The sequence below is a fragment of the Pan troglodytes genome, chromosome 6 (genome assembly GCF_028858775.2).
Source record: "Pan troglodytes isolate AG18354 chromosome 6, NHGRI_mPanTro3-v2.0_pri, whole genome shotgun sequence".
Taxonomy (NCBI): Eukaryota; Metazoa; Chordata; class Mammalia; order Primates; family Hominidae; genus Pan; species Pan troglodytes.
Genome location: NC_072404.2, coordinates 117,979,742 through 118,003,704, shown reverse-complemented (window position 1 = coordinate 118,003,704; position 23,963 = coordinate 117,979,742). Strand labels below are relative to the sequence as shown.

The 23,963-nt window shown below is 36.7% G+C and overlaps 1 protein-coding gene across 2 annotated transcripts in view; it reads left to right on the top strand.

Moving 5' to 3' along the window:
* The window catches only part of LOC129135558 (MAM and LDL-receptor class A domain-containing protein 1-like), a 170,840-nt gene that overhangs the window by 107,134 nt on the left and 39,743 nt on the right, over window positions 1-23,963 (top strand). For both annotated transcript variants that reach the window (XM_054656217.2, XM_063815003.1), the window contains 5 exons: window positions 9,627-9,728; window positions 10,656-10,802; window positions 14,259-14,425; window positions 19,906-19,998; window positions 22,622-22,829. The gene's annotated coding sequence lies outside the window, so the exon portion shown is untranslated. The remainder of the gene's footprint in view (window positions 1-9,626; window positions 9,729-10,655; window positions 10,803-14,258; window positions 14,426-19,905; window positions 19,999-22,621; window positions 22,830-23,963) is intronic.

Here is a 23,963-nt window from a genome sequence, read left to right as displayed (position 1 = left end):
TGCCTGAACAAAGAACATGTGCTGTTATTCAAATGCCAAATATTTGAGATTTTGGATTATTTCTTCTTCTTTGTGAGAAACGTATGCTCTATTACATAAAAAATGATATTTAAATAAAATATCAGGGGAAGATGTTTTTAACAGTACTTACATTTGTGCTAAGAATATTATGTTATTTCTAGGTTTTTGTTTTAGTATGAAAAATGAAGCTAAGTCCTCAAACTATATAGTGAATCTTTATTGAAGAAGAATTAATCTGGGCCAAGCATTTCCCATATTTTAATAGACATACAAGTACTTTTGCCATATTATAACAGAAATATTGTATTTAGAAATGAGTGGACTTAAAGAAAATGTGTGGACTTAGGTTCTAACATAGCCGTCTTGTGGTAAGTCTTTTTGGTTTGTATAAATGATTGTTTAGGAGTCTGAGGTGGGCAGATCACTTGAGGTTAGGTATTCGAGACCAGCCTGGCCAACATGGTGAAACCCCATCTCTACTAAAAATACAAAAATTAGCTGGGCATGATGGCGTGCAGCTGTAAGCCCAGCTACTCCAGTGGGTTGAACCTGGGAGGTGGAGGTTGCAGTTAGCTGAGATGGCACCACTGCACTCCAGCCTGGGTGACAAAAAAAGACTCTGTCCTGGAAAAAAAGTGATATTTAGATTTCCTAAAAAGACTTCTTTTCACATACGTGGGCCACTATACACCTGCCCTACTCACCCCAGGGCTAGTATATTAGTCTATTATGGCTGCCATAACAAAGTACCTCAGACTGTGTTACTCAAAAATAGAAATTTATTTTTTCTTGATTATTGAGGCCAGACATCCAAGTTCAAAATGTCAGCAGGATTGATTGAGTTTTGTGTCCTTTCTTCTTGGCTTATAGATGGCTGTTTTCTCCCTGTGTCTTCACATGGTCATTCTATACCTGACTATGACCTAAACTCTAGTTTAAGTACACCAGCCATATTGGATTAGGGCCACCCTGGTTACCTCATTTTATCTTAGTTAGCTCTATAAAGGCTGTATTTCCAAATACAGTCTCTTTCAGTAGTACTTTGGGTTAACAGTTCAACATAGGAATTTTGGGAGGCATGATTTAGCCCATAATAACCAAGTTCCAGACAACTAGAAACAGCTTCTATGTTCTAGGGCCTGCTGACATCATTAAAACTAGCCAGTCCTTGGCTTACTTACCCTGCCTCCCCTGCTTCTTCTCCTAGAAACCAGAGGAAATTTTCTTACCCACATTTCACTCCTCTTCCTCTGCCTCCTGACTGATGCTGGGACTTTCCCACGTGCTCCCTCTTCTTGGAGAGGAGGTGTCTAGAGACACCCAAGAGGAGGTCTATACTCTTGGTGACCAAATAATCTGTATAACAGACCCCCATGACACGAATTTACCTATATAACAAACCCACATATTTACCCTGGAGTTAAAATAAAAGCTTTTTTTTAAAAGTAAAAAACAACTCATAGAGCTGAATACTGGAAAATAGGAACTTTACCATATGTAAATTTATAAATAAATTTGAAAATCAAATGACCAACTTTTAAAGTTGAAAAATTCTGAGATGAGGAAGTTTATAATATATGGCTTATTTATTATACCGTTATTTATGAAAATGAAACTATTATTTTACCATATATATTTCTCTTTACTCTAAAAATATATCATGAAGTCAGGAGTTCGAGACCAACCCGGGCAACATGGTGAAACCCTGTATCTACTAAAAATATAAAAATTAGCCAGGTGTGGTGGCACATACCTGTAATCCCAGCTACTGGGGAGGCTGAGATGGGAGAATCACTTGAACCCAGGAGGCAGAGGTTGCAGTGAGCTGAGATCACGGCACTGCACTCCAGCCTGGGTGACAGGGTGAGATCCCATCTCAAACAAAAGAAAAAAGAAAAAAATACATATAAGCTATTTTATTTATAAAACTGCTTAGTATTAGGTATGTTCACAGTTTCTGAACACTTTGCAAATTGGACAATAAAACTAATTTTTAATATGAAAGGAATTGTTTAGCCTATTTCCAGATTTTCAAACAATACCGTTCTAACCTCTGCCCCTTCCAAGATATGAAATTTTATTGTACATTTATTGAAAAGAGGATCACTTTAGATTTTACCAAAGTAGCTAGTATGAAAAAAAAATCAAGCCTTGCTATTGTGATTAAATAAGAACATGTTTAATCACTGATTCTTGAATAACGCTGATTCTTAAAGAAACTGCTGATTATAATTTTGTATAACGATTTCATACTGTGGCTCACAATCAGAATATTTTGAATATTCTGTGAATATTTTTAGATTGGTTTTTCAGGACTTTGCCTAAGTCTCATTTGTAAAGCCCTCAAATATACCAATCATCCCTTTATTAGAATCTGAATGATGCATATATATTATCCAGTTAAATAACTAAGGACCTTTTTTATTTTAGTAGCTTCCAGTTCTCTTTTAAGAGACAGTAACTGTTCCTTCCTTGAAATCCACTACAAATAAGGATAACTGACGCATTGTCTAAAACCTCTGGAGTAAAAACTGGATGTCAATTATAACTTTTACCACAATAGCCTTGACACTTGGACTTCATTTTCTACCCTCTGAGAGAGTCTGGACAATTTCATTTAATCTGTCTGTGCAAGATAAGATTTGAAGGATGGCAGGCCCTAGACATGTGACTTCAGTGGTACAGACACCTTGAAATGGTTGGCAAAGCCTTATTCCACTAATCATGTATCATTGACGGAGGATTTGAAAACCCCTAAAATAATATTGTACTGCTAGATTGTGGTACAATGTAAGAATAAGAGAAAGAGAGTTGGGCACAGTGGCTCACACCTGTAATCTCAGCACTTTGGGAGGCTGAGGTGGGCAGATCACCTGAGGTCAGGAGTTCGAGACCAGCCTCAACCTGGCCAACATGACAAAACCCTATCTCTACTAAAAATACAAAAATTAGCCAGGCGTGCTGGTGGGCCCCTGTAGTCCCAGCTACTGGGGAGGCTGAGTCAGGAGAATCGCTTGAACCTGAGAGGCAGAAGTTGCAGTGAGCCGAGATTGTGCCACTGCACTCCAGCCTGGGCAACAGAGTGAGACTCTGTCTCAAAAAAAAAAAAAAAAATAAAGAAAGAAAGAAAGAAAGAAAGAAAGAAAGAGTGAGAGGAGAGAGGGAAGAAGGGAGAATTAATATGAGTATAAATAACTGACATCTTTAAATAACTTTGAGCTCTGGGATTGAATGCACTAAAATAAAAAGAGCTGTCCAGATTTATTAACTGACAATTTATGCATACCAGGCCAAAATACTTACTCATATGCCACTGGTTTTATGGTTGTAAATTCCAGTTTTCAGGCCAAAGGTAGTTAAAGTGGTAGACACTGGTGAAAGAAATGTAATACATTTGACAAAAGCTACGTTTTTAATTCCATGCAATTTGTACTCAACTGTTTTGCTATTTTTGTTTATAGTGCTTCTGGGTTTTTTTTTTGTATTGTGTAAATAGTGATGAATTAGAGGTAATATGCAACATTTAACTGAACTATGGCCAATATTTAATTATGTAGCTCTAGGGACAGAAGAGTTGTAGCTATTATATGAATCTACAAAAATTACAGTTTTAATTGTTTCATGGTAACCGTTATTGTGCAATCTTAGCTTCATTTATTGCCAACATTCCCTTAATTGCATATGCAGCTTTGTTTTCAGTGCATCTTACATTCAAGAGGATTTGCATATTCATCATTTGTAAACTCCCATTATGAGAAACCAGATTGTGGATGCATTCATAAATCATTTCCATAACCAATTGCTTCAGTTTTATCACAAATAAAAGTGAACATGATGTATATTGAGTCTACAATGTTTTAAAATTTTTCATCAGGTTGTTCTTAGGCCATTTATTCATTTATCAAACAAGTATACATTGAGCACCTATTATGCCAATAAGTGTTTTAGATAATCATGTGATAGCAGTGAAAAAGCAAATAGTAATCATTGCGTTCACCAAGCTTACAATTTAGTCAGGGAGAAAAATGATACTAAGCAAATAAATAAAAAAATATAGTTTATGTCAAGTGGTGATATTTGCTATGGAGAACAGTAAAACAAAAAACTGTGATAAGAAGTTCTAGAAATGAGGATGAGATGGTGATGTTTAAATAGTCAGTATGGTCACATTAAAACATATAATCTGAGAAAAATAGCCAAACAATAGAGGAAATAAGCCATGTGAATATTACATATGTTGACAAAAAGAGTCAAGCTCTGTAAAATATTAAAAGAGATTTATTCTGAGCCAAACATGAGTGATCAATGGCTCATGACACAGTCCTCAGGAGATCCTGAGAACAGGTGCCCAAGGTAGTTGGGCTACAAGTTGGTTTTACAGAATTTGGGGAGACATAAAATATCAATCAATGAATGCAAGATGTACATTGGTTGAGTTTAGAAAGGCAGAACAACTGGAAGAGGGGGCTTCCAGGTCATAGGTAGATTCATAGATTTTCTGGTTGACCGTTGGTTGAGTTATTATCTGAAGACCTGGAATCAATAGAAAGTAATGTCTAGGTTACAATAAGAGCTCGTAGAGACCAAGGTTTTACCATGTAGATGAAGCCTCCAGATAGCAAGCTTCAGAGAAAATAGACTGTAGATGTTTCTTATCATTCTTAGTTTGTTCTACCAGTAATTGCAAAAGGGAGGAGGGTATAATGAGGCATGTCTGGCTTCACTTTCCCATCATGGCCTGAACTAGTTTTACAGGTTAACTTCGGAATGTCTGTAGATGAGAGGAGGAGTCCATTCAGATGGTTGGGGGCTTAGGATTTAATTTTTTTATTTATATATCCAGCTATAAATGCAGAGGCCTTGAGGAAAGAGGCTTTGGTTTATATGAGGAAGGTCATAGTAAGGCATTGATGTTTACTTCATGTAGGATGAAAACCCATGGAAGGGCTTTAAGCAGAGGAGACATGATCTGACCCTCAAGATTATAGTGGAGCAGGGACAAGGACAGAAAGACAAATTAAGAAGTTACTAAGATGATCAGGAAAGAGATGATGTTTCCTGAGCCAGAGTTGGTAGTAGTAGTGGAGGTCGTAAGATGTAGTTGGATTCTGGATGTGTTTTATTGATAATGCAGAAATTTGCTGATGGATTGCATGTTTGGTGAGAGAGAGAGAAAGAGATGAGTCTTGGAAGGCCCCAAATTTCTCGCCTTAACTAGAAGTATGGAGTTTAATTAACTGGGATAAGAAAGGCTGTGGGAAGAGAAAGTTTACGTTGAGAAAAATCAGAAGTTTATTGAGATAGTAACCGCCCAAGGGGTTCACCTTGCCAGCTGCCTGGGCAGAGCCAATTCATCAAGATGGGAATTGCAATAGAGAAAGAGTAATTCATCCAGAGCCGGCTATGTGGGAGACTGGAGTTATATTATCACGCAAATCAGTCTCGCTGAGCATTCAGGGATCAGAGTTTTTAAGGATAACTTGGTGGGTGGGGGGAAGCCAGTGAGCCAGGAGTGCTGACTGGTCAGAGATGGGATCAGAATTTTTAAGGATAACTTGGTGGGTGGGGGGAAGCCAGTGAGCCAGGAGTGCTGACTGGTCAGAGATGAAATCATAGGAAGTCGGAGCTGTCTTCTTGTGCTCAGTCGGTTCCTGGGTTGAGGCCACAAGATCAGATGAGCCAATTTATTGACCTGGATGGTGCCAGTTGATCCATCAAGTGCAGGTTCTGTGAAATATGTCAAGCACTGATCTTAGAAGCAGTTTAGGGAGGGTCAGAATCTTGTAGCCTCCAGCTGCATGACTCCTAAACTATAATTTCTATTCTTGTGGCTAATGTTAGTCCTACAAAGGCAATCTAGTCCCCAGACAAGAAAGAGGTCTGCTTTGGGAAAGGGCTGTTACCATCCTTGTTTAAACTATAAACTAAGTTCCTCCCAAAGTTAGTCCAGTCTCCACCCAGGAATGAGCAAGGACAGCTTGGAAGTTAGAAGCAAGATGGAGTCGATTAAATTAGATCTCTTTCACTGTCTCAGTCATACTTTTGCAAAGGTGGTTTCAAGATTTAGACCTATTTCTGTGACCCGAGGGAAGAGGCTTAAGTCAGTATCAGGATACTGCTGGAGTGTAGAGTTGGAGTCCACAAAAATTTGGGGCCTGAGGTATAATTTTATGAGTCCCCAGCATTTAGGAAAGGGTTTAATAGCATGTTACTAGGTGATATTAACAAGGTTGTGGGTGTGTAGAGAGGAGAAGAGATGGAGGGACCGAGCTTCCAGGCAGTCTCATGTTGAGCAGATGAGGGAAAACCACAAGAGAGACTGAGAAAAAAAACAGGTGGTAACACAATCAGAAAACCAGAAAAGAGTTTTATGCAAAAGCCTGGTGAAGAAAATATTTCAAGAAAAAGGGAGGGATCAGCTCTGTCCAATATTACTGATATGTCAAATATGTTGATGAAAAAAATTAAATATGAGATTTAGCAATATAGAGGTCAATCTTGATATATGCAGTTTCAGGGGAGTGGTAAAGGTGATGAAAAAACAAACAAACAAATAAGGAATAAAATACTGATCCATGCTACAACATGGATGAACCTCAAAAACATTTTGCTGAGTGAAAGGAACCAAGCACAAAGGCTACAGCCTGCATGATTCCATTTATGTGAAATAGCAGAGTCGGCAAATCCATAGAGATAGAAAGCAGATGTAGTGGCTGCCAGGGTAGGGGGGAGAAGAGAGAATGGTGAAGTGACTGATGGGTACAAGTGATGAAAATGTCTTGGAATTAGGTAGTTTGATGATTGCACAACATTTCAAATTTAATAAAAGCCACTGACTTGTACACTTTTTTGTTGTAGTTGTTGAAGCAGAGTTTCGCTCTTGTTGCCCAAGCTGGAGTGCAGTGGCACGATCTCAGTTCACTGCAACCCTGCCTCCCGGGTTCAATTGATTCTCCTGTCTCAGCCTCCTGAGTAGCTGGGACTACAGGCATGCAACACCACACCTGGCTAATTTTTGTATTTTTAGTACAGACGGAGTTTCGCCATGTTGGCCAGGCTGATCTTGAACTCCTGACCTCAGGTGATCCATCTGCCTCAGCCTCCCAATATGCTGGGATTACAGGCATGAGCCACTGTGCCCGGCCTTTTTTTTTTTTTTTTTTTGAGTTGGACTCTCACTCTGTTGCCCAGGCTAAAGTGCAGTGGTGCGATCTCGGCTCACTGCAACCTCCGCCTCCTGGGTTCAAGCAATTCTCCTGCCTCAGATTTCCTAGCTGAGATTACACGCGTGTGCCACCATGCCTTGCTAATTTTTGTATTTTTAGTAGAGATGGGGTTTCACCATGATGGCCAGGCTGGTCTCGAACTCCTGAACTCAAGTGATCCACCTGCCTCGGCCTCCCAAGTGCTGGGATTACAGTTGTGAGCCACTGTGCCCAGCCTACTTGTACACTTTAAAATAGATAAAATGGAAATGGTTAATGATATGTTTTGTGAAGTTTATCTCAATTAAAAAACTGTTATTGACATAGATTCAAGAGAGAATAGGAGGGGAAAGAACTGGTGTTTGAGTCAGTGTGAGAATAGGCAGAACTTTGAGAAGTTAGTTGGAGAAGGTTGTCGGATCAGGAGAATGTTTTTCTAAGATGGATGAAGTTTTGGCCATTTAGGTCCTGAAGGAAATGATCTTGTAGAGAAAGAGAACACATCGTTGTAAATGAGAGGAGAGGAAATTGGCAGCATGATTCCTTAAATAGCCGAGCAGAGATGAAATTTCTGTCTAAATGGAAGACGTCATCCAGAGAAGGGCATGGAGAGTTGACCCGCTCCTACAGGGGGCAAAGCGTGTGGACAGCTGGCCAGTGAGATTGATGATGCGACTTGTAAAGTTTTCTTCTGATTTCTCTCATTTTCCCAATGAAATGTGAAGCAAGGTGGTGAGCTGAGAATGACAATAGGGAAGGAAGAGCTGGAAGTTAAAAGAGGGAATAGAAAGCTTTGAATAGTTGTCTAGGAATGCGGAAAAGGAAAGAATGAGGGTCACCCTGATGCCAATGGAGTGAGTAGTCATGAATACGAAGTCATTTCAGTCTGCATGATTGTGGACAAAGTGAAATCTGCATGATTTCTTCACTCATTCAGCTGCACAGATACAGGCTAGAGTAAGTGAAGGGATTTATTTTCTAGAGTTTTTGCCATGAGAGTATGGAGAAGTATGAGCATGGCCAGGGAGTGATTGCTTGTCTGACATCTCTAATGAAGGAAATGAAGACAAGATAGGTGAGGGAAATAACTGAAAATAATTTAGGATCCTGGGCTTGTAGAAGCTGGCGCAGCTGAAATATTGTTAGAGTAGAGATATGAAAAGAAGTGAGCTGGACAGATAGGGATGATGGTTGGTGAGTGGACCACTTGAAATGAAGACAAGGAAACATTATCATCATTAGTAATGGTAATACTTCTTTTGAAGAGTGATGGCAAAGGTTGTTTTTCATCAAAGTTCTCCTTCAAAGTCATCAATAAGAAGAGATCAAGAAACTGAGAAGCAAATAAAAGTGAATATTTACATGACAGAGAATGACAGTGAGCTCAGAGCTAGAATCTTCAGGGGTTGAGGGACAGGGCATCCTCAGGGCTCACCTACAGTGTCTGTAGGTGATTGTAACAAGCTGGAACAGTGAGGGGTGCCATTTGACATGAGAGTCAAAGCTTGGGTATTTAGGAAGGTCAGAGGGAGAATAGTCTGCAAGTGGTATGGGCAGAAAGGACTCCTAGTCTACCTTCAAGTCTTATATTGGGGGGCTTGGGGAAAAGAAAACAAAAACACAGGCACAATTTTTTTTTTTTGAGATGGAGTCTCGCTCTGTCACCCAGGCTGGAGTGAAGTGGCGTGACCTTTGCTCACTGCAACCTCCACCTCCTGGGTTCAAGCAATTCTCCTGCCTCAGCCTCCCTAGTAGCTGGGATTATGGATGCATGCCACCACGCCCAGATAATTTTTGTATTTTTAATAGAGACGGGGCTTCACCATGTTGGCCAGGCTCATCTTGAACTCCTGACCTCAGGTGATCCACCCTCCTTGGCCTCCCAAAGGCCAGCCCATGCCTGGGATTACAGGTGTGAGCCACCATGGCCGGCCAACAGGCACAATTTGGGAAGGCTTCAGAGAAAGCAGTTCCAGGGAAGATCCACCTTCCACGTTTAAGGGGCACCATATCTTGTATTGGACACATGTACAACTGTCCTTCAAATAGTAGACTCTGAGTTCCAACATTAGGGCAATTTTTTTACTCCTATGAAGGATTGGCTTTGGGGCTTGCCTGTCATTATGGAGATATGATTAAAATTCTGAAACATTGGCATAGTTGTTTTGTTCTGTTTTTCTCTGTCTCTATTTGAGTGGTGTGTGTGTGTGTGTGTGTGTGTGTGTGTGAGAGAGAGAGAGAGAGAGAGAGAGAGATAGGGTTACCTAAAGGGTGATGATACCATAAAGAGAAATTGGTTACAGAGTGCTTTGTAGAATGAATATTAACATTAAAGCAAAATACATGAGTCTTTCCAGTTGCACCTGCATTTCACTTCTTGCCAATCTTTAAATTTAACAGATGGAATTTTACTGTGTCAAGAAGCATTGAATGCTGAGCGGGAGCTATGTCATCCAGATACAGATCTCTGCAGATTTGATGCTACAGATGAAGAGTTGAGATGTAAGTGTTAAATTGAGATATTCACTTTTCTGGTATATATGCAATATGTGAGACTCAGAGACCACTCACAGGAAAGTGCACACGCCAACCTTTGTTGCCATTAATGTCCTAGTTTTAGCTGGAGTGTTATTGGGAGGCTGTGGTGGTTTATACTAAATACATCAATTTAAGGCGATGTCATTTTGTGAAACTAAAGCCATTGTGGAATGATATGCAATGTTTCTTCTATAAAATTTCAGTGTGACTATGAATAGTAAATAACTTAAACTAACTAATCTAATCCCATAAAGTAGGTAAGGTAAAATATAAAGCCATTTTAAAAATTGTTGACTGGGTATGGTGGCTCATGCCTGTAATCCCAGCACTTTGGGAGGCCGGGATGAGAGGATTGCTTGAGGCCAAGAGCTCAAAATTAGCCTGGGCAATATAGGAAGATATCATCTCTACCAAAAAAAAAAAAAAAAAAAAGAATTACCTGAGCATGGTGGCATGCACCTGTGGTCCTAGCTACTTGGGAGGCTGAGGCTGGAAGATTGCTTGAGCCCAGGAGTTTGAGGCTACAGTGGGCTATGATTGCAACACTGCATTTGGCCTGGGTGGCAGAACAAGACCCTGTCTCTTAAAAAAATTAAAACATATTGTGACTGAAGTGGTGACACATACAACAAAAACTAGGAATCTCCTTTTTTTATGGCAATGGGTCACATTTGAGAGGATATTGTACATGTGGATCAACTGAGAAATTTTTGCAAAATGGAGTTGCTGGTACACTCTAAGGCTTATTAAATCCCAACTTCCAGATATAAATTAGTGTGTGCTGATGTGTATGCGTGTATATAAGCCTTTTGGTTGATTACAACACATAACTTGGTTAAGCAGCCACTCTAGCAGACTAATAGTCCACCAAGATCTTTTTCTCCCGTTTAGTGTGTCAGGCCTGTGGGTTTGAATTTGACATGTGTGAGTGGACGTCAGAAGCATCTGCTGGCCAAATTTCCTGGATGCGCACAAAAGCGAGAGAGATCCCTGCATTTGAATCCACACCTCAGCAGGATCAAGGAGGTGATGATGAAGGTAGAAAAAAAATAATATCTTTTATGTATTACTTTCAGAATTCTGCTTTATGGTGACTAGTTATAAGACATTACATAGGAGGCCTTGGTGAATATACTGAGTATATTTTATTGAAAATACATTCTGCCATAGGAGCTGAAGGTGAAAATAACAATTATGTTTCCAACAGCGTAAAATGAGAATTATACTAGGTTAACAATATTTTTTAAGTTTTATTATTTCCTTCAGGATTTATTATCGTGTGAACAAAAAGTATTAAAAGGCTTTTTTTTTTTTTTTTGAGACAGAGTCTCACTCTGTCACCCAGGCTGGAATGCAGTGGTGAGATCTTGGCTCACTGCAACCCCCGCCTCCTGGGTTCAAGTGATTCTCCTGTCTCAGCCTCCCAAGTAGCTGGGACTACAGGCACGTGCTACCATGCCTGGCTAATTTTTGAATTTTTAGTAGAGACAGGAATTCACCATGTTGGCCAGGCTGGTATCAAACTCCTGACCTCAAGTGATCCACCCACCTTAGCCTCCTGAAGTGCTGAGATTACAGGTGTGAGCCATCATGCCCGGCCAAGTCGGCCAGCTCTTTCTTTCTCTTTCTTTCTTTCTTTCTTTCTCTCCTTCCTTCCTTCCTTCCATCCATGCTTCCTTCCTTCTTTCTTTCTTTCTTTCTTTCTTTCTTTCTTTCTTTCTCTCTTTCAACACTGCTCTGTCAATGAGTTTCTTCCTCTTGCTAACATATTAATTTGTATTTTCTGTTTACTTTTATTCTTTTTGCTTTTTTTTCTTTCTTCCTTTTCTTGGAGGGGTGAGTATTGTTACATTTTTATTTTTATTTTTTTCACTGATCTGGAAGCTTTAATTTATATATCTTATTGTTATGACTGTTCTTAATTTTTAGGGTATATTCTTTATATGAAATTTCTTTAACAAAACCTAAAGTGCTCTAGTACTTCTGCCTTCTTGAACATGAGAAAGACCAAACTATCATTTAATTATTTTTTGGTCCTGAGTTACAATTGAACATTTTGAAGAGTTTTAAAGTCAATATCTTGTTATGATACTTGTAATTATTAAGTTTATATATTTCATTATTTTTCTTACTCACCATTGTTTTTTAGATTTTATGCTTTCCTTCTTGGTTCCCTTATCCCCTTGCAAAGGTTGACTCTTTAATCAATTTTAGTTTTATTTAAAAAAGATCTGTGGTGATGAGCTCCCATAGTACCTGTAAACTTAAAATATTTTAAAATTGTTCTCACTTCGAAATAATAATTTATCTGGTCATACAATTTTAGAATTTTTTTTTTAAATTTCTAAGTGCAGGGTGATTTTCCCTCTTTAGCTCCTGATATGTGCTGTAGTGACGGAGAAGTCTGAGTGCATATAATGGTTTTTAGTTTAATGCAGATTTTAAAAATGTTTATTTATCTTTGTTATTTGAAAATTTCAGTATGATGAGTGCAGGAATGAGTATATGTTTAATTTTTAATGCTCAGAATGCACATATATCATCACTTGCAGAAATTATGTTATTCTATTCAAGTAATTCTCTCTTACTCCCTCTAATCTTTTCATCTTGAGTTTCTATTAAACACAACTAATGTTCACACTCCATAACCTGACTCCTCCTTTTTATTTTCTATATAATTTACTCTATTTTGAGTTACATTTCAGGGCTTCTGGTACATGAATTTTCTCTTTGACACTACAGCCAGTCTAGGTTATATTCTGCCTATTGGGCATTTAATTTAAAGTCTTAATTTATTTTTGTTTTAAGTGTATACTTGCTAATATTTTCTTATTTATTTCCTAGTGTATCTTAATATGTTTTTAATAGAATGTATTAGAATTGCATTAAATTTAATTTCTTTTTTGTACAATTTATAAATGTAATTCGTTTTTGCTGTCTTTAGCATTATATTTATATATTTTACTGTGCAGATTATTATTTTTTATTTTTTTATTTTTTGGGGGTAGCAGTAATATTATTATTATGGTTATTTATTTTATTTAAGTTCCAGGCTACGTGTGCAGGATGTGCAGGTTTGTTACATAAGTAAACATGTGCTGTGGTAGTTGGCTGCACCTGTCAACCCATTACCTAGGTATTAAGACCAGCGTGCATTAGCTATTTATCCCAATGATCTCCCTCCCCTCACCCCTCAACAGGCCCCAGTGTGTGTTGTTCCCCTTCCCTGTGTCTGTGTTCAAGTTGTTCAGCTCCCACATATAAGTGAGAACATGTGGTGCTTGGCTTTCTGTTCCAGCATTAGTTTGCTCAGGATAATGGCTTCCAGCTCCATCCATGCTCCTGCAAAGGACGTGATCTCATTCCTTTTTATGGATGCATAGTATTCCATGGTGTATATGTACCACATTTCCTTTATCCAGTCTATCATTGATGGGCATTTGGGTTGATTCCATGTCTTTGCTATTGTGAATAGTGTACAGACTATTTTTAAAAAGATTAATAGACTTTACTTTTTAGAATTATGCTTTTCAAACTGCTTTTTGCCTTGCAGGTGTCTTGTAATTTTTTGTTGAAAGTCAGACATGATTTACTGTGCAAAAGACGTTAATGTAAATAGTGTAAGCTTTTACATTACGTTTATCCAGTTAAGGATCATATTATGTTTAGTATTTGCTGTAGCTGTAAATATCTGAGGGTAAAATTTGGTCTCGTGTTCTTGTTTTTGTCTTTCTTGTTGTATTTGGGTTTCCTTAGAGACTTCTTTTTAAACAAACATCAGAGACGTGCAGCAGTTTCAGTAGCATGAAGAAGCATTTCAGACTTTATTTTTGAAAATGAAGTTGTAAAATTATAGAAATCTCTTTATAAATCTGTGTTGTCATTGTTATTAAGTTCAAGAACAGCTCAAATTCGTTTTAAACATCAGATGGGGAAAAATTTATATACAATATCTTTATGTAAAACAAAATCCATAGGTGACGTTTAAAAGGACTGTAGATATCTCATACCTCTATGTGGCTTGGTAAGAAAGAAGACATTTTAAGTTGTATTTCCTAAAACTATAAAGGATTTTCTACAAAAAGTAAATCAAAAAATCATCCAGAGGGGCAAGAATTCTGGGAAGGATGAAGAGAAATTCTTGATTAAAAAAAGGATTGAATTGTGATATTTAACAGAAAATGACAATAATTTGGTGGTATAGCAATTTGTATATGTAGGTTTCTTTTATAGGAATCTTGAATTTTTACAAAAGGGTGCTATCAAATTTTGATTATAGAAATTAGGAGATTTCTCTACATATTGGAAATAATATATAAAAATGAAAACCTGTTATTTGTAGTTGATGTAATCATTTGAAAACACTCTATCCTTTTAAGTAAAATATTTGTGTTTTAAGTCTGGTTTTGAAAACTTCAGAAATGTAATAGTTTTAGTCAGACAGAAAGAAGCTAATGTTTTCCTAAATTGCTTCTTTTTTCTTTTATCTTTCAGGTTATTATGTATGGGTAGGCGCTAAGCATGCTTTCACTCTTAACCATTTAGACAGCAGGGCTTACCTAAATAGCTGTGTGTGTCATTGCCTGGGCAAGAGCTGTCATCTTCAATTCTATTATGCAATGGAAAGCAGTGTCCTGAGAGTAAGACTGTATAATAATGAGGTAAGAAGAAAGTTGCATTTATTTCAAATTCATTGACTCAATGAAGTTTCTAACTCTTGGCAACTTGTGTTTTGATTTCTCAGTTGCGCATAGGCTTTTATTCTTTAACTTGACTTTATTTGGTATACTTTTAAAAAGAATGATTAAGAAACTAGGATAGGGGACACTCTCATGTACAAAAGTTAATGTGATAACTTGCCCAATATTATTTCATAAAGTTTTCAAAATTCATGGAATTATATTAAAGAAACTATAGATCTAATAAAAATGGGATAGCTGAGATTCTGTATTGTGAGCTCTGTATTGAAGCTCTGATGTGATCTGTTTTGGACATTACATCTATATATCATTAGAACTATAAATATAATGGTTAAAACTTACTTGTTTGGGTAGCAGTAGACATAATTTTTAAGACTGGTAATTATTGATTAAATATTGAACAATGGCACACTGGGTAGAGTGAGTCCATTCTTCTTCTCTCTCTCCTTGTCCAATATGCTCAATGAGTTCTAAAGTATAAAGCTGGGTGAGTACTCCAATTAGTATAACAGATAAAAACAAACTGACAGCTGATTCCATAGTATAGGAAAACACCCTGCTTTGTCTACTCTTATGCACTCAGCACTCCCAATATCTCACTTCTGACACCAGATGCATGTTTTTTTTCCAACACAGCAATTCAGTTCTCTAGTGGACACCAACTGAGTGTCCTTTGATTTGCCTCAATTCTGACACTGCTATGTGAAGATAGTACAGATTCCACAGGTTGAGGTCTCAGGCCCACAAGACTACCCCTACTTCAGATGTCAATCACAAGCTTCCTATTGTGCCTCTTACCTACCAGCTATAAATTGGAGTTCCCATGACCCCCTTCTTAGGTTTGATAATTTGCTGGGATGACTCACAGAATTCAGGAAAACACTTTACTCATGTTACCCATTTATTATTAAAAATGTAGATGAACAACCATATGGAAGAGATGAATAGGGCAAAGTATGTGGGAAGAGGGGTGGTGCTTCACTTCCGTGCATTCCCGGGGGTGCACCCTCTAGGAACCAAAATGCGTTCAGCAATCTAGAAGCTCTCTGAAACCTGTACTTCAGGAATTTGTATAGAGGATTTGTCACATAGGTTTGATCATTTATTAGCTCAATCTCCAGCCCCTCTCTTCTTCCCCAAAGAGGTGGGGCTGAAAGTTCCAAGCTTCTAATCATAACTTGATCTTTCTGGTGATGAGTCCCATAAGATTCTATTAACATCCCTATTGATTAGGAAATTAACAGGTTTTTGGGAACTATCTGCCAGAAACTGGAGGTGAATAAATATATTCATAATAAATAATATATAATGTATAATTATATGTAATATAATATATATCAATATATTTATTATTTTATGTATCCAGATTTATATGATTCACATAATTACATCTATATGTATGTGAGATATCTATAGATATATATCTCTACACATCCATATAGATATAAATATATAGATAGATAAATATGGATGTCATATATATATCACATATCTGTAGATATGTGGATGTGATATATATATATATCTATCTCCCCACACATCCATATAGACACATATAGGTATATAAAGTAATATACATATGTATATAAATTCTTTTTTAATTGGATGAGATACAATTTTCCTGGCATTCTGGAACTTGTTATGTTTTTGTTTTTTGCAATAGTACTTTGTAGTCACTGCCCTGCAATCTATTTAATATATTTCATTCCATTTGGTAAGGTGTGGGGGGAGGAAGAAAAGGGGACAACATCTCCCTATCCTTCCTGCAGCATTACAAACTGTCCAGATACGTGGGATCAATTTTACCAAAAAGGAAGAGAGAAAAAATTTAACTGTATCCACGTATGTTCCACCATTCATGCCTCAATATTTCAGTTGCTGTCACCTGTGCTGTTTGAACCAATCCCAGCAAGCCTCCATGCAATCTACAACATTCTATAATTTCCAACTCCTTCTTCAATAAAGGCATAGTAGAAAAATTCTAGAATAATTTCGATGAGTTTAAATTACAGTTAAAATGGTTAAATTATATATGTGGGCCTATGGTAATGCTTTTCAGATGACAGATAATTAATTATTTCATGAAAATTGAATGAATTTTTAGCCTAAATTTAAGTGGAAATTTGTATTATAATATGGTCTAATCCTGAGGATTATTTTAATCTGCTCTGAAAATGAGTGATGTATTTTAAAAGTTTCAATGCATGTAGAATGGAATTGTGTATTTAATTATGAATGTGAGTATGTATTGTGTATGTAATTATGAATGTGTATATGTATTATGTAATTATGAATGTATGTATTTAGTATGTATGTAATTATGAATGTGTATAGATTGGAATTACTGAAAATGAGCCATGCCATTCTTCTGGTGGCTTTAGAACCATACAAGAAAAGAGTGAAAACAAATTGGCTTCAAGTGTTACATCATATAAAAATGACGTTAGATACCACACATCATCAACTCTATTAATCAGTAATACAGTTATCAAGATTCTGTCTCTCATATTATAAGAAAAGACGTTAATCATAGGGAAATGATCTAGTGTATTAACCAGAACCAAATGGATGTACATCTTAGAGATTGTTGACTGATGTTTGATCTGTTAGTATCCTGTGAGGTGTCCTGTCTTTTCTGACACTATTTGCTATCCTCTATACATATGTTGCTCACTGATGCAAAATCTGCATCAAAGTACATTTAAGTCCCTAGTCAATGTTTTATCACACACTTAAAAGGACTCCAAACCTATCATTTAAAAAAGTAGCTCTTGATGAAAATGATGATTTACATCTTTCCATGAACAGAATGCTGTTTTGTGTTGCGAATATCTATTACTCTATAAATGTGAGGAGGTAAGCCAAGAAATATCTAGCAAGAATGCTGAAGGTTGTTTTCTTTATTTCCAGAGGACATTAGAACTTGAGAAGTGAAAAACTCAGGTGAAGGCAAGTTGTTAAATAAAAAGTTCACTCTTTAGAATCAGCTCAAGTGTGTAGCAATTCTAGTTTGTACCATCTAACCATTCTTGGGTTAGATCTGCGTCCATGATCTATAAAATAATACTCATAGCAACAGCCTACTTTTGTTCTGTGTAGGGTTTCCATGTAATTATTTACCAAGAAATTTACATGTAATTTTTCTTTACAACCAAATTTACTTGTAATTCTTTACCAAATTACATGGTCTTATTCCTAGATGCGATCAAAAGTAGTGAAACTCAACAACATTGACTTTGGTAGCCTTGATTTCTTCACTGGAAGAGAAAAGCATAGACTGGCATCTCTAAGAGATAGAGTGTTAATAAATATGTTAAATATTTTTCTTGAAAGGTAAATCGGCATTATTGATCCTGGACCGGCGGAGCAAAGATATATTTTTAAAAAATTATTTACTGATTTTAAGATAAAAGTAGAACATCACTTGAAAAGCTTTGCTGAGTTGGAGATTTCTTTTTTACATTAACACCTGTGAAAAGTAACTAGAAAGTGGAAGAGTAAGAACAGAAATAAAATGAAACCTGATTTCACTTAGAATAAATTCTTTTTACAAAACATTGCTAGTGCCATCAGACTGGAAAATGTATAGAAAAATCTAGATCTCATTCACTGTGTACTATGAACTTGGCTTATGAAAAACCATTTAAGTTTGGAAAGAACACTGCTCACTTTTCAAAAATGTAAGTGCACCCATCTTCAGGGGGAGCAGAGGGGAATCAATTAGTCACTGTGAAAAAAGAGTACAATAGCTCTAAATTATTTTCATAAAATGAAAACGGGGGAAAGTGGTGAATGCAATTTGCCAAGAGGTGTCACTAAAAGCATCTGTGTAGGGTGTAAGTGTTTTGACGCTAAATAACTGAAGTTGTGTAAGAAATAAGCAGAAGAAAAAATAGTTGCTTGTCTCAACTTTTTATAACTCCAGTTCATCCTGATCCGCCATGAAAGCTATCAGCCGAAAATATGTCCACCCCATGTGCTTCATTGTCTTGTGGAAATCTTCACAGTTGATATGAATAAGTAATTAAGTAAATTGTAATGGATTTAGACTATCTTCTGAAATATTTAGGTCTTGGAAATTTGGAGTAGGCATCTGAGGGTGCAGGACTAAGTTGAAAGTAGATTCATTTTTAGAAAATCTTGGGCATGCATAAAATATGTGAGGCTGAGTGAGGACACAAATATTGATATCACTTATCATTTGGATTAAAACAAGATGTTACCTTTCAGGGCCGTTTTCTATCTCATGATAGAAAGTGGGATAGAGCCAGGCTCAGAGCTCAACCTGAGACATAATTATGTCAATCTTCACATTTTTACCATATTGTTACCTAAAAATTCATGCATTCTATATGTAAACATTATGAACAATTTGGTCTATTTTTGGGAAGAAATGTGAATTTGAATGTCTAATAAAATGTAAATAAAAATAAGATTTCAGAGCATAAAAGCATCAACATAAATCATAAAGACCAATGCCATACATGCCGTAGGCAAAATTTTGAGTACCTTATAGACTTTTTTATTTTATTTAGTTTTTTTGAGACGGATTCATGCTCTGTCACCCAGGCTGGAATGTAGTGGTGGCATCTTGGCTCACTGCAACCTGCGCCTCCCAGGTTCAAGTTATTCTCCTGCCTCAGCCTCCTGAGTAGCTGGGATTACAGGCACCCACCACCACGCCTGGCTAATTTTTGTATTTTTAGTAGAGATGGAGTTTCACCATAGACTTTTATTGAGCTTCTTACATTCAATACATGTTTTGAATGCAGTAAAGTCTTGTTACTACACTCATAGCATGTAGTAACAATTTTACACAGATTTTGCAATCTGAAAAATGATCATTGTACAGGTACATAACATAGATTTCTCTAAAAGATGTAAATAGGCCTTTGATAGAATGACCAAATTAAGAACATAATTTTCAGAATGTAACTGTATTGTTTGGAACTTGGACCAAATGTTTCCACAGGAAAAAATATTTAGTATAAATTGAAATTGTGCAGAAAATGCATCTGACAACATTTTTAACCTTTATATTGTTTGCCTGTAATCTTTTTCTTTTCTAGTATCATGGCAATATTACAAAATGTAATAATGTTATTGAGATCAACATTTAAATTGCTGATCTTATTAACTGTTATTTAGAATTTTATTTTTGAAACGCAGTACTGTTTTTTTAAAAGATTTCATCCAAATTTTTGTTCCATCCTAATACTGTTTATCTACAAAAAGCAGCTTTACTACATAAACATGCTTCATTTTCTTATTTTTTAATGATATTCAGCTTTTTCAATTTTACTACGAAGACTTTAGATTTCCTAGTACTTTATATCGTACAGGTAAGGTAATGCCTACTACAATGTAATTAAAAGAGCATGTATGTAAATGTGAAGATTAGAATATGGGTAATGAGTGATGTCTTTCTCTTCAAATCAAAGGAAGAAGAAATATTTTGGACATACAACATATCAACTCACAGCCAATGGGTGAAAGCAGATGTGTTAATACCAGAAGATCTGAAGACATTTAAGGTATGAAAGAAAAAAAAAGTATTTTTTTTGTCATGGTTTAAGTTTTAGCTTTGCAGCAATAAATTGATCATGCACTGCTAAAGTTAAATTAGCATTTAAGTTAGGGATGCGTGCTTGTATATTTGGGGAGAGTGATTGCTTACTTTTTAAATTGTACCTTTTCCTTCTGAGACCAAATTTCCCATGGCGGGGGACATAGAGTGTATCCACTCTTGTTCACAGCTTCCTCATTCTCCACAGCCTTCCTTTCTTGCTCCCCAGCACCATGCTTTGCCCCAGGGAAACAAATTGCATTATGAAGTAGGTAAATAGTAAACTGGTATCGAAACTTAGTAGAGTATAGGCAAATGTTTTGAATGCAATAATTCATATCTTTATAACACATGGAAAGCTCTATGTACACCAAGAAACATATGAAACATACATAGGCTCAATAGGAATGCTGTCTCTTAAAAAATTAAATTGATATTTTGTGTTGTATTAGGTTGGTGCAAATGTAATTGCAGCTTTTGCCATTGTGGCTTTTGCCATTGCTTTTAATGGCCAAAACCTCAATTATTTTTGCACCAACATGATATACGGAATGTGTAAGTTTATTTATGCTGGAGTGTGAGTATAAAATGATGATATTGATTATATGTGTGGGTTATGAAGCCAATTTCATTTCTTTATAGTGATATTCCATTTATACATCCTATCACAGCCTATTGAGTTAACATTTTGACACTATTTAATTTTCATAGGCTGATATCTGTTTTTATAACTTCTCAGGTACTAAACAAGTTTCTTTTTTTATAAACTGAAGATTAAATTTTGTTTTAACTCAAAGATAAAACAAAGTAAACTGTAAAGAAAATGAATTTGAGAGTTATTCCAGGTTCTCAAGTGGATATGTAATGTAATTAGCTGTTCAATAATTATAGGCCTTTGAGATCTAAGTGTAAAACCATCAATTTTTGAACCTCAAATTGATATCATTTCTGCATTTCTGATCTCTTGCTGCTATGAAAATATACAGCTATACATTAATAATTTTTACATGTATGATATTCGTTATGGGAAAAGTATGTAGCAGCATACAAAGTTTTCTTATTGTTGGATATGATTTAAATTTAATATTATTTTCTAAACCAAATTATTAGACATATTTGCAAACTGAAAATCTGACCTTAAGTAATTATTAATGAACAAACAAATATATATCCCTCGTATTTTGTTTGTTTGAAATGGAGTCTTGCTCTGTCACCCAGGCTGGAGTGCAGTGATGGGATTTTGTCTCACTGCAGCTTCCACCTCCTGGTCTCAAGCAATTCTCTTGCGTTAGCCTCCCAAGCAGCTGGGACTACAGGCATGTGCCACCATGCCCAGCTAATTTTTTGTATTTTTAGTAGAGATGGGTTTTATCATATTGGCCAGGCTGGTCTCGAATTCCTGACCTCAAGTGATCCACCTCCTTGGCCTCACAAAATGCTGGGATTACAGGTGTGAGTCACTGCACCTGACCTATCCCTCGTGTTTTGAAAAGAAAATCTATTCAGAAACTTTAAGCTGGATGAAACTGAAGGAAGTCAATTTTAATTCTTAGTATCTGGCTGGAATTTTAACCACATTTAGTGCTGTTTAATAGAACTTTCTGCCTAATGGAAATGCTTTATATCTGATGTCCAGTATGGTAGCCACTCATCACATGAGGCTATTGAACAATTGAAATTTGGCTACCATGACTGAGGGAACTAAATTTTATTTTATTTTCATTAATTTGAATTGAAATAGTCCTCTGTAGCTCATGGCTAATGTTCTGGACAGCAAATAATTAGTTATCTGTGATACAGTCAGCTATTTATACTTCTGCACTTTTGGTGTTAAGTAATAATTGCTCTTGGTAGAAACTCAAGGAATGCTAATACTTTGACATTATCTTACACTTGACCAGCAATGTGTGGTTGTTTCATTTGCTAATATTGCTTATCTCCAGAAAAGCTAGCAATTCAATTGGTGACAACAAAATTTATTTACTTTAATTGACACGTCTTTTCTCATTAAAGAAGTTACTCTTTTATGTAAGTTGAATAGAGTTTTATGTTTATTCCCTTACATTTTTTTATTCCTATATTGTGTCTGTTTCCATTTGGCTGATATTTTTCTTCATGTATTCAAATACTAATTTCACTAGTTAAAAAATAAGTCAGGTGCAGTTACAGCTCTTGTTCTATAAGTAATGACAATACTTCTTATTTTCCTTGAAAATGAAAGAAAGAGAGCTGTAAAGATGATGACCAAGTAACAAGTTTGCAGTCAGGGACATTTTTGATAGTTAAGTGGGATGCTTGTGTTTTGCCTGATCCTGGGAGGTTTCTCTGAGCCTTTAGTGGAGCAAATGTTTCCATCAGTTTTTTTTTTTTTAATACTTTAAGTTTTAGGGCACATGTGCACAACGTGCAGGTTTGTTACATCAGTCGTATGAGCATGGGTTGAGCTTATCAAACAGGAACTTTGTTATATATTGCTTTGGTTGCTTTAAACACTTTTTCTCAATAACTACTTTGTCTTTATCAACCATCTTTAGTTTTTTGTCTTATTAAGGAGATTGCAAACTCATAAATTAATCTTTTTCTTCCCAAAGATTATTTTTGAAGGGACTCTTTAGAGCCAGAGAAGTTTTATTGCCCTTGATCACCTCTGGGTCTATGCCTGTGGACAGACCCAATCCAGAAAGCTTTGCTCTGCAGACGAATTCCCTTGCACTAGTGGCCAGTGCATCGCCAAAGAATCTGTCTGTGACTCTCGGCAGGACTGCTCCGATGAGAGTGATGAAGACCCAGCAACTTGCTGTAAGTGAGTGAATGGCTTACTAGTTTACATGCTCTAATTCAAGACTGTTAGTTGGATTTAAAACAGTCTTTGTTTCTATTAAGGCAAAGGTAAGTCATATGTATGAAATGTGATAAATATGCATTATTGCTCTGAAACTATTAGTACTATGCCTTCAAGGATCTCTATTTTAACTTAATGTTTTGGTGCTTGTTGCAAAGTCTGCAACATCTCTCAATTTATTCTACAAATGAATAGTTGTGATTATTGTTGGCTGGGTGTGCGAATGTGTGTGCTGTGATTAAAGAGAAGATGGGTGGTAGAAGGAAACTTTTTGTACCTTTGCCTTGGAGGCATATAGTATGGGTTGCTAACTTTTATTGTGTATGCTTTTTTCCTCTCTAGTCAATCATCTTGGAAGCTGTAGCTGGGAGGGATGAGTAGGAGGAGGGTGGCCCTTCCTCCAGGGCAGCTACCATGATTGTAGAAATCACTTCAGCCATCATGGCTGCCCTGGAGGAAGGGCCGCTCTCCTCTTACTTGCCTAGAAAACACTTCAGCCAACCGGGTGCAATGGCTCACAACTGTAATCGCAGCACTCTGGGAGGCCGAGGCAGGCAGATCACGAGGTCAGGAGTTCAAGACCAGCCTGGCCAACATAGTGAAACCCCCGTCTCTACTAAAAATACAAAAAATTAGCCAGGCGTGGTGGTGGGCACCTGTAATCACAGCTACTTGGGAGGCTGAGGTAGGAGAACTGCCTGAACATGGGAGGTGGAGGTTGCCGTGAGCTGAGATCACGCCATTGCACTCCAGCCCAGGCGACAGTGTGAGACTCCGTCTGAAAAAAAAAAAAAAAAAAGAAATCACTTCAGCCATGACTGGCGTTTGGGAGGGCCAAAGTGCCCCAACACCTTTCTTTCAGGCCTTTTCTGAAGAGTCTTTGATAGAAGTGATGACAAGAGATCCCATTGCTATTCAAGCATAGTCATAGTTCAACAAAAATATAATTTAATTTACAATCCACAGGATGATTCTCATATGAGGTAACTTAGCAACTGAGATCCCTGTGTCTCTTTAGAAAACATGAATTCCAAGGATATGAATCCAATTTCTGTATCACAAACAGGTGGTTTTTAAAAGATATTAAAAAT